At 47.7% G+C, this 12,007-nt stretch overlaps 1 protein-coding gene across 3 annotated transcripts in view; it reads left to right on the top strand.

Annotated features, from left to right (window-relative positions):
- LOC122941779 overlaps positions 1-12,007 on the top strand; it is an 81,226-nt gene that overhangs the window by 40,769 nt on the left and 28,450 nt on the right. Inside the window, exon 1 of one of the 3 annotated variants that reach the window (XM_044299214.1) lies at positions 4,455-4,539. The exons of the other annotated variants lie outside the window; for them this stretch is intronic. The gene's annotated coding sequence lies outside the window, so the exon portion shown is untranslated. Of the gene's footprint in view, positions 1-4,454; positions 4,540-12,007 lie in introns of those variants that run through there. 3 annotated transcript variants of the gene reach the window in all.

Below are 12,007 nucleotides of genomic sequence, written 5' to 3'. Positions count from 1 at the left end.
TCTGAAAAAGCTCCACAGTTAACTTCTGCAACACTCCTGCTAGGACCTGTGATGACCTCATAGCCATGTGACCAGTAATTGCTAGATTACTGGTCACATGGTGATGATGTCATTAAGGTCCTAGATCACAACTTTAACTTGTGGTCGGGGCTACTCCTGAACTGGGACCCTAACCAGTAGTTAACTAAACGGTTTGATTTGTGCCGTAACCGCAACGTCGTAGGGATGACTGAAGGAGGCCATCCCCTGGTGAGATGATGAAAAGGAGGGTGGGAAGGGTGGGTGTGTTGAGCAGACGTAGGATGTAGGGGAGGGGGAACAGAGCCTAAATAGCGTGGCATAGCCCCTCCCACAAATACAGGCCAATAAATCGGCCTTAAAACTTGTGGTCGGGGCTACTCCTGAACTGGGACCCTAACCAGTAGTTAACTAAACGGTTTGATTTGTGCCGTAACCGCAACGTCGTAGGGATGACTGAAGGAGGCCAAAAGAGCAAGCCACCAGAAACTTTATTTACGAACCGCATTTATAGTACGAGATTCTGACAGGCGTGAGACATTTCAATGTTCGGGTGAGGTATGTATCGTGAATAACAGGAGGAGTGCCAGCGCCCTAATTTCCTGATGACGTGAGCAGGAACTCTGTTCTTGGAAGCTGCGCCAATCCGGAAGGAGTGGCCGGAGACAGATGCCGGGTCTAAGCCTAGGTTGGCCATCAGGGAGCGAACATGTGAAACAAATTGGGAGCTTGTGAGGTGTGCGGCATTGAAAGGCAACAGTGGCCTCTGAGGTGATGAACTGTCAATACTACTTAACAACTGATGAAATACTTGAATGGGGCACCAGCGGTGAGTGGTTGGGTAGTATGTGACCTGGGTAGGAGGGCCTGTCTGTGAAGTTTTGGTGCACATGAGCGACAGAATGAAATTATCTGTGTCAGTCTTCAGTTGTCCGACAGTCAGATACCTGTGGCTGCTACGGGCTGAGGTAAACTCTCCTGGTCTCAGGAAGCCGTAGAAAGCCAGGTATATGGCTGCTTTTATCACTAGACTTTGCTGGGCTCCGAAAGGGCTATGGTCTAACATGTCGGACAGCTGACAAAATATTTGCCCGGTGATGGCCTGGCGGCCCGGCCGCGTGTTAGGGTTACATTTCTCAAGTCCCCTGAGTGTAGCCTTGACTACGTGAATGGAGAACAGTGAGGGAGCTTGCGGTTGACTAGAGGCTCGGAAATGCCGTACACCGGCTAAGTAAGACTTGACTGTGGAGTACGACAAATTCAACTCAGAGTGACAATAACCAATGAAGGCCAGGATGTAGTTGGTAAAATCGAGGACGCCTTGGGGAAATTTGTCTTGAAATTTAAGAAATGCCCTCCATCCCGTTTGATAAGCCCTGGCCGTGTTGGGTGACAGGGACTTGGCCAGTAGAGAACGAGCTGTAGCTAAGTGAGAGTTTATGTCCAAACCAGTGAAGGGAACGGAGGGACTGTGGCTCCGCTGGCGTCTGCGTCGGGAAATACCTGCGAGAAAAGGCCAAAATTAGCTCTAGACAGCACATCAGCTGCGACATTTTTCTGTCCTGATATATGTGAGCATGTGTAACGAAACTGGTATTGAAATGAAAAAAGCACTAGCCGTCTGAGGAATGGCAACACCTGCGGGGATTTAGATAATCCGTAATTTAGGATATCCATAACTGCTGCATTGTCGGAAATGAACAACACTGTGTGACCGGTCCACTCGCGACCCCACATATGAGCGGCTGCGACTAAGGGGTAAATCTCACAGGAAGCTGAAGACTGAAGAAACCCTGTCAGTATCTTGACTTCGTCAGGCCATACGTCCGCTAGCCAATGTGTGCCAAAAAATGGCTGCGAATTCAGAACTGGGAGCTGCATAAGAAAAGACTATAGGGGAACTATTGGACACCACCGGGATAAGGAAAGAAATACCATTTCAGTTATAAGAAAACAATCCCACAATTCGGCAACTATTTGGTCGTCAAGGCATACGAGGCTGTCTTGGGAGGGAGCTGAAGGAAGGAGAGCTAGCAGTCGTGACACGAACGGCCTACCTTTGGGTATGACTCGCACGGCAACATTTAACATGCCTAAAAGAGACTGTAATTACAACTTTTTTTTTTTTTTTTTTTTTTTTTTTTAACGGTCCTGGTCTGTGTGAAATTGTGGAGGGTGAACCTAACCCTGTCCAGTTTGTTTTCCGGTAATTTAGCGACCATGTTTACTGTGTCCAGAACGATACCTAAGAAAGTAATAACTGGGGACGGACCTTCCACCTTTTTAGGGGGCTGACAAATTCCTGCACTCATAAGACGATTCAGGCAAGGCGACTAGGCCAGTTTGGAAACCTGATCTAAACCCTGAAATGAGGAACTGAACGAAGCTAGGGTCGTGGTGGTTGCGTAGGAAGTGCAGCAGACAATCAACGTTACGGACACTGAGGTACGACTTATCCGCTTTTAATGTACAGACTAACTTGGGACGGGCTCTAAAACAATTCACAAACACATGTAACAGCCTACACTGGCTATAATTGCAGGAGGAAAAGTTCAAATTATTGCAGATCTGTGATCTGCCGAGATATTGAATGGGCCTTCCAAACTTGTCGACTAAACCAGGGGCATGCAGGGGATCAGGGTGCCTAGACGGCTGTGCGGGAGGGCTAATATCGGCACTAGAGGCGGCTTTGTGACACCATTCTGCTGTGTGGTAGATGGATTGACACAGAGAACAAGCAGGAGCCCTAAGACCAGCAAAGTGTCTGCAAAATATCTCAGTGTCGATATTAGCCCAGTTTGTGAGAAACTGAAATTGACTGAGGGCCGCCGCGGCTTTAGCTGAAAAGGAGCAGTGATAATCGTAAAATGAGCTACCACCATATTTGTACTCCAATTCGGTCACTCTAAAAAAAATAAAGATCTAGCTCTTCCCTGCGATCAGGCCGTACGGAACAAATTACGTCTCTATACAGGCTGAAAGCTAAAAGGAACTCCGGGATGGTAAGCTTCCTGTTTAGCCTGAGATCGCGGCCCCTGAGTACTACTGAGACATCGCCGCACGCGATGACTTTGCTGTCAGAGAAATCCCGAGTAGCAATCAACAGGGAAGCCAGGTTGACGTCCCTGCCTTCCAGAATATCTTTCCTGATGTTGGCTGGTATGAAATGAGCGGGGGTGATATTAGGAACAGATACTGTCGTACCGGAACACCCCGCAGCGGATGTGGACGGGATGGCCAGCTCTGGACCCGAAGGAGTGAGAACGGCCCCCCGGGACTCGACTGTGTCCAGTCTGGATTGGATGTCCGTGACAGATGACGTAAGATTATTTAGCATGAGGTGAATCTGAGCGAGCGAGGTCTGGACTGTGGCCATCGAGACTTCCTCCTGACGTTGAGGACTTGCAGAAGACATGAGTAGGCGGTATAATTCCGCTTTTCTGGCCGATGCTGTAAACGGGATACCCCTCTTGGACAGCTCTGCCATCAACCTTGGCACGGTCCAACTCCGTAGTGACGGGATGCTACCTGCTTCGGACAACCTGGCTGTATTTTCGTTGACCGAGGCCTCCATGATGTCAGAGGCATGAGACATGATCCTGTAGATACAGTACGTGAGAATGAGGCACAGGCACGGGACCCGGGACTGGACACCAGTGACAACCCTACCACCGAACGATGTGGTGTGCGTGCGCATGCCATCGTGGACAACGTCACCTCGTGATCAATGATTACCGCCACCGACAACTGAGCTGACTTACCCACAGCACGGAAGAAGCAAATAGCGGGAATGAGGAGAGTATCTAAATAAAACCATGAGATTTTTTAGACGACAAAATGAGAAGGTGAACTAGTACTGTAACGTTCCCTATACTACCTGTTGGATATGATACTGGGACACTGAGAAACGATGGTAGACCTGAAAAGAAGTAACGTTCCTGGAGAGAAATGGAGAAAACATAAAAACAGACAAGGAACGGCTATACACGACTTGAGATGTGGACGAGATTGACGAACAAATATGCGTATGATGCGTAAACTACGGAGGTTTGAAAATGAACTGACGTAGTGAATGCGTACTTGAGGCGACTGAACATGACCTGAAAAATGTGCAGGGCATTTCTTTCCCCTTTTTTTTTTTTTTTTTTTTTTTTGAACACACACATATATATAAATATATATATATATATATATATATATATATATATATATATATGTATACACACCCCATCGTGTTAATACAACCTTCTTCCCCTTTTTTTTTTTTTTTTTTTTTTTCCTGCCTGGCATAGGTAAGTAAATGTGTTTTCTCTTTTTTTTTTTTTTTTTCTCTCAACTGCAGTAGCAGGAGTGACCACCAGAGGGTGCTCGTACTAAAACCTGCTACACCCTGTGTAGTGAGCTCCCCGTCCTGAATTCTCAGATGCGGCCACCGGGGGCGAATGGAGCCAGACAGGAAGGAGCCTGGGACGCCGAGTGAAGTGAAGCAAGCAGCCGGCAGCAGCAGGAGAAAACACAGAGGTAAGTACAGCAAATATAACCAAATAACCTGCCTCACTAATGGCACGGCGGCCCGTGCCAGACATTTGCGAACGATTTCGGGACCACGCTGACCCCTGCACCCTGCCTATACTGCCGCGTGGGAGCCGATGCATCCAGGCAGTTCGCTCCGGTGCAGCGTGACTCCCCCTTACCTGGGGAGCCGGCGCTGCCGACCGGACTTTAAGCAATGGGCCGCTGACTGAGGCGGCAACTTACCTGGGAAGGCGGGTGAATGAGTTTGGATGTAGAAACGGTGGGCACAGCGCACGGTGCGAATAAGGAGCAGTAAGGCAACTGACCAGACGCACACGGATATGGCCACGATCTGTGTTGAGCAGACGTAGGATGTAGGGGAGGGGGAACAGAGCCTAAATAGCGTGGCATAGCCCCTCCCACAAATACAGGCCAATAAATCGGCCTTAAAACATAGTACGATCATGATGCCTTGACTCAGTGACGGCAGACATGGCAGCACCCCCTGTGTAGCTGACAGCTTGACACCCGGGGCAGTAGCTAGCAGGGCTCAAGAGGCAGCTGCCTTGGGCCCCCCAGGAGCAACTGGGCCCGGGGCAGCTGCCCCTTTTGCCCCTTGGTAAAGACGGCCCTGTGAGAGACTAGACTAGATAACTATTAGGGAGGGACTATAGCCTGCAGCACCTTTCTCCCAAAAGACATATCCTGCACAGATGAAAGGTCTAACCTATAGTGCTTGTAAAACGTAGAGGGGGAACTCCACATTGCTGCCCTACAGATCTGATCAATAGTAGCGCACCCTTTTTCTGCCCAGGAAGAGGCCACTGCCCTGGTGGAATGAGCTGAAAATCTGAAGGGACCTGACAATCTGATTGTGAATATGCCAGACCTATCACTCTCTTGATCCATCTGGCTAAGGTACGGCTCACAACTTTCGAGCCCCTATTCTGACCGAGTTGCGAGGTTTTTCTAAAGCCCTTCGTAGACTCTAAATAAGCACAGACACACCTTCTGACGTCTAAAGTATGAAAAGCTTTTTCCCCTTCATTCTTTGGGTCCTGACAAAAGGAAGGGAGAACTATTTCCTGAGATCTATGGAATACCGACACTACTTTGGGCAGGAATGCAGGATCCGGTTTGAATACAATTCTATCCTCCAGAATCTGAGTATATGGAGGGGAAGATGATAAAGCGGATAGTTCACCTACTCGTCTAGCAGATGTAATGGCCACTAAAAATTCTTATATGACAGCATCTTTAAGGGGATGTCCCCAAGAGGCTTGGTTAGAGTGGACAAGACCAGGTTAAGGTCCCATGGGGCTGATTTAGATTTAACTATAGGACATAGTCTAGAGGACCCCTTAATGAACCTTTTGACCCAAGGATGAGTGGCCAATCTAAAATCAAATAGGACACTGAGTGCCGAGACCTGGACCCTGAGAGTGCTAGGCTTAAACTTTTTGTTAAGGCCTTCCTGTAGAAAATCTAAAATTAACATAATGTTGGGTGAGCTCAAATCTAGGCCTGGCCTGCAAACCGGAGGAAGGTCTTCCATACCCTGAGATAAATCTCGGAGGTGACTTTTTTCCTACTAGCTAGAAGAGTCCCAATGACTTGTTCTGATAGGCCCTTAGACCTGAAGAATGTCCTCTCAAAATCCAGGCCGTCAGATGGAGGTTCTTGACTTCCGGATGATGTAGAGGGCCCTGATATAATAGATCCTGTCTTTCCGGAAGTATCCAGGGGTCGGCTACTGACAGCCTCCTCAACCAGGCAAACCAGACTCTTCTCGGCCAAAACGGTGCTATTAGAATTACTGCTCCCCCCTGATCTTCTAGATCACTCTGGGCAATAGGCTGATGGGACGGAAAGCATAGACTGGGCCTTTCCCCCATGGCTGTGAGAGAGCATCTGTGCCCATTGACTGATCCTTCCTGCTCAGAGAAAAGAACCTTTCGCACTTCCTGTTCTCCGCCGAAGCGAAAAGATCTATCGTGGGACATCCCCATAGGGCCTCTATTTGATGAAAAACTTCCTGGTTCAGACATCAATTGGCTTGACTGAATCTGTGTCTGCTGAGAAAGTCCGCCTGGTGATTCTCTGAGTCCTTCAAATGAACCGCTGAAAGAGAAAGAGCTTTCCCCTGTATTAGTAAGAAGATCCTGGATGCTAGCTGCATTAGTTGAGGGGATCTTGTTCCCCCTTGCTTGTTTATATAGGCTACCACGAGGCATTGTTGGATAAGATCCTGACATGTAGTTGAAGCAAAGATGGGAGACTTTCCTTTAACGCACACAGGACTGCCCTTAATTCCCTTGCATTTTGGGACTGAGCACTCTGGGATCTTGACCAAGGGCCTTGGAAAAAAACTAAAACTGAATGGGCCCCCCATCCCCAAGGGCTTGTGTCGGTGGTCATTATTAAGGGGTCGTGCCTCAACCACTCTACTCCCTGACTGAGGTTCTGAATATTTAGCCACAAGGCTAGGGACCGGGTTACTGACCCCGGGATTACGATCTTGCGATCCAGGGACAGCAACCTCCCATCCCATTTGGACAAAATGTGCCACTGAAGTATTCTGGACCTGAATTGGGCCCACCTCACAGCAGGAATACAAGCCGTCATCAGACCCAGAATATACATTGCTTTTCTTAAGGAAACTTCCGTGGTTTTGCTGAAAGACCTGATCTTCTGCTGAATAACTTTCTGTTTGTCTGCCGGAAGATGAGATTTCTGTGTCTGAGAATCTAATAGAATGCCTAGAGATTGGAATCAGGGACGATTTGTCCCAATTTATTAACCAGCCCAGGCTCATCAGGATCTCCAGGACCTTCTGTATCTGAGATCTCAATAGTTCTGGGGACTGCCCTACCAAGAGAAGGTCGTCCAGGTATGAAATTATAATGACGTCTGACCTTCTTATTTCCGCCATTACCTCTGCCATTAGCTTTGTGAAGAGCCTCGGCGCCTGTGATACCCCGAAGGGAAGTGCTCTGAACTGCAAATGGACTATTGCTTCTCCCATCCTCACTGAATAGGCACATGATAGTAGGCATCTTTTATATCTATTGAGGCCATGACGCAGTTGGGGAACAGATGGAGGACCGTGGAGGAGATGGATTCCATCCTGAATTTCTGGTAGGACAGATATTGGTTGAGATCTTTCAAATTTATTATCAGTCTGGACGAACCGTTGGGCTTGGGAACCAGAAATAGGGTTGAATAAAAACCTTCCCCTTGTTTGTTTTTGGGACTGGAACAAGGACTGCCTTTTTCAGGAGGCTGCTTATTTTTTCCAAAAGTGCCGCCTGTTTTGGAGAATTTTGGTTTAGAGAAGTCATTTTGAATGTCCTGGGTGGTAACGTTTTGAAGTCTAGGCAGTAGCCCTCCTCTATAATACCCCTTACCCAGGTGCTTGCGGTAATATTTCGCCAGGGTGGAGAAAACAAAGAAAGATGACCGCCTACCTGGGGCCTGGCGTCATTGTTGAGTGGAACTAGAAGTTTGAGGTCTGGGTTTAAACAGCACACTTTTTTATTTATCGGATCTCCATTTCCTTTTTTTCTTCTGATCCCCGAAACCTTTCCTTCTCTCATTATTCCGAAATGGCGTCCCTTGCCTAGGAAAGGACGGTGCTGGAAATCCTTTTTTCTTATCGGAAGCCTTATCTAGAATATCGTCTAGGGCCGACCCAAACAAAAAATTTCCCTGAGAAGGGAGGGCACAAAGTTTAGACTTCGAAGCCACATCGCCCTTCCACCCCTTCAACCATAAGGACCTTCTGACTGAGTTGGACAGTGCGGCCACTCTAGCGGAAAGCCTCAACGCATCCGCGGAGGAATCGGAGATAAAGTCCACTGCACTGGACATGGTTGGTATAGCCTCCAGAAGCTGATCCCTAGGGGTCTTGTTTTCTATATGAGACTCCAGTTCCTCCAGCCAGACCTTTAGTGACCTCGCTACCGAAGTAGTTGCTATATTTGGCTTAAAGGCAGAAGTGGATGCCTCCCAATTCTTCCTTAAGTATGCATCAGCCCTTTTGTCCATGGGATCTTTAAGGGATCCTAAATATTCAAATGGGAGAGCTGACTTTTTATTTACCTTCGCTACAGGGGCGTCTACTCTTGGAACCTCCTTCCAGGCTGACACTTCCTGATCGTCAAAGGGATATTTTCTCTTGACTGCTCTGGGAATAAATAATTTTTTGTCAGGCTTCTCCCATTCACGTTTAATTAAGTCTTTGATACAGTCCTGAATGGGGAACACCCTAGACTTCCTGGGCTTTAGGCTTTCAAACAATAGTTCTGGTCTAGACCTGGACATCTTTTCTTCCTCCAGCTCCATTGTGGATCTAACCGCTTTTAATAATAGATCCGTATCTTCTGCTCTGAACAACGGCTTCCCTGTCAAATCCTCAGAGGAAGAATCTGAATCTGCAATGGCGCATTCCTCCGAATCAGACTGAATAGTATCCTCCACTACCGTCTGAGCCTTCCTATGTCTGGATGAGCTAGTAATGGGTTTTTTAAGTTCCATCACAAAAGAACGAACTTCATTTTTAACTAACTCCTGGATACTCTGCAATAAAGATGGCGACTCGTCTGCCACTAACTTATCCAGACATGGTTGGCAACATGTTTTGGGGTAAGATGGGGCCAACTTCCATTTGCAAATTCCACATTCCTTAAATCTTGTTTTATGTGTGGCCTTTCTAGGGGCTTCTTTAACCTGCATATAAGAAAATAGCCTAATCAGTCTAACACTGCCATAATCATAACTCCCCTAAGGGAGATGGCGGGGGTTAACCTCTCTTACCCCAGGAGTACCGTGCTGGTTTGAGAAGGCTGCTCCTGCTTTTCAACGCGCAGTTGTCCTTCCCCTTCATCCTGCATGATGTCTGCACAAGGGGGCAAATGGAGGGCAGATCTGGCCGCCCGGTCTGTATTGCCTGCTGCTGTAACCCTCCATGATGTCTGGCCGGCGTTTCCTTTTCAAATGGGCCGCGCAACGCCCGCCATGTTCGCTCCTCCCCTTCCGGCTGGTGGAACGCACGCGTCACTTCCGGCCCGACGCGCACGCTCCGACTCGGCCTGCCTCCATGAGAGGAGAATAATTACCCCCCCCCCCTCACGCCACAGCTTCGCCGGCTAGGCAGGGATCCGAGGCAGCAACAGGCATCCCCCCATGGCTGAAAGGAAGAAAGAAACGCCCGGGCTTCTCAGCGGCTCCTAGTGGAGACTTACGCCGACAGGTACCTCCACTAGGTATCTCAATTTAACCCTAGATGTTCTACAGCCCAAGGATAGACCTGGAAAGAAATCCTCCTGTCCCTGGACAGGAAACAGGAAAGAACTGAGTGGCGGAAGGCAATGGACCAATTTAAGGATCTGGGAAGTTCCTGTTTCCTGTCCGGAGGGGGAGGATCTCTCTCACAGGTGCTGTCATGGGGCGTAATGGAAAATAAGCTTAAGGTCGTGATAAACTATGTATGCTGCACCTGTAGTCGTGATAGGGCTTGTTGTGTCTGAAGACATGACAGACTTCGTAAACTGCCCCTTGCAAGCGGGTCCGAAGGCAGAAAAAGACATGGAACTTACTTGTCGTGGGACCACGCAGCTGGCCTCGAATGGCGGAGTTATATGTGCAAAATTTAATCGGAGAAGCCATACGTGAGAGACTAATGGCGGAGCCATGCGTGAGAGACTCTAATGGCGGAGACATGTGTAACACTAAAAGGGAGAAGTCATGCGTGAGAGACAGATGGCGGAGTCATATGTGTAACACTAAAACGGAGAAGCCATGCGTGAGAGAATAATGGCGGAGTCATATGTGTAACACTAAAAAGGAGAAGTTGAAAAAAAGTGTATTTACAGTGTCCCAAACTAACAAGCAGGTATGATCTACTCAGGGGGCCACTATTTGTCGCCGGGGAGTCACGGTGTGCCCGCAATAATGCTTTGTATATGTATCGTCTTTTACTGAGACAGACCCCTGCACAGGACAACCAGTAAATGTATACTAGGTAATATGCAATAAAACATTCATCTGTACTCCTGCCATTCTGAGTGTGTATGTGGGGGAAGGGGAGCAGAAACAATAGGTTTGTTAATGAGCGAATTAAAAAGCCTATTGTTATCTGTCCCCTTCCTCAAATACACACCCATGGAAAGCATAATGCCGAGGGTGGGACTATTACACAGCCTGTGGGATTGTCCAAACCTTCAGTCATTATTGGCACTGGCCACTGACTATATCAAGTCAGTATGGGGGGTGACAGTTGCGCTTAACCCACAGCAGTGTATATTTCAGTTTATACCGAAAGACCAATTAGAAGAAACGAGAATAGGGGTGTCCGAGAAAGGCATACATATACTACTTATGTCTGTCAAAATATCCACATCAAATTATTAGCTAAAAAGTGAGATTCCTCCATGGGAAGAAGTTATAGGGACCATGAAACAGGTGCTCTATTTGGAAAGGTTGGAGGTGTAAGGAAATAAAGAGAAGATGGTGGACACAATTAAATATATAAAAGACAAATAAAAGCAGCCAAAATAGAAGCAGACATCCCTCAAAGAGAGGATGTCATAGCAACGCTACCACCACTAGCAGTGTCACAGAGCATCTCCACACTGTCCCATGGAAGCGTTCAGCTGTCCATCGTCCAAACACCGAAGAGAAAGAGAAAGTACCCCCCACAAGCCCTGGCCCTGAATGCCAGCATTTAAAAATTTGTGGCCTTTGAAATGCTATCATTCCGTCTGGTGGAGACTGACAGTTTTAAAAACTTTCTGATGGTGGCTGTCCCACAGTACGTGGTTCCCAGCCACCACTACTTTTCCATCCCTGCCCTTCATGAAAAAGTGGTGGACAAAATCAGGTGTGCGCTGCTCAACGCTATCACTGGCAAGGTCCACATAACTACTGATACGAGGACCAGTAAGCACAGGCAGGGATGTTATATCTTCCTAACTGCCAACTGGGTAAATGTAGTGGCTAGAGATGAGCAAATTTCTCAAAAATTTGTTTCGGACAGTTTGCTGAATTTACCAAAAAGATCTGATTCGATCCAAATTTATTTGGGACCAATCGCATTAAAAACAGCTATTTCCTGGCTGGTAACAGCCTGTAATAGTAGTTTAGAACACTGTGCATTGCAGAAACATGCATAGTAAGTCCGCTATGGTAGAGAAACAGTACTGTGAGTCACTATGCCACGCAGATGACAGGCGTGACTCTTAGAATCACTTCACACTTCACATAGGCAGCGGCCAGCTGACCACATAGGATGTCTTGATAGTATTTCAGTTTATCATGACGCAGTGGAATGATTTTGTTCGTCCCGTAGTCCTGGCGACTGATAAATAAAGTGGCCTCCTCAAAGGGCCTGAGCATACGGCAGGTGTTACGCATGAGCTGCCACTGGCTAACATCAAAGTTACATAGAGGAGTGCTCCTGTCGCTTGCATCATCA

Source organism: Bufo gargarizans, chromosome 6 (genome assembly GCF_014858855.1).
Source record: "Bufo gargarizans isolate SCDJY-AF-19 chromosome 6, ASM1485885v1, whole genome shotgun sequence".
NCBI lineage: Eukaryota > Metazoa > Chordata > Amphibia > Anura > Bufonidae > Bufo > Bufo gargarizans.
The sequence above is the reverse complement of the archived record's forward strand: the minus strand, read 5'-3'. Positions and strand labels throughout refer to the sequence as shown.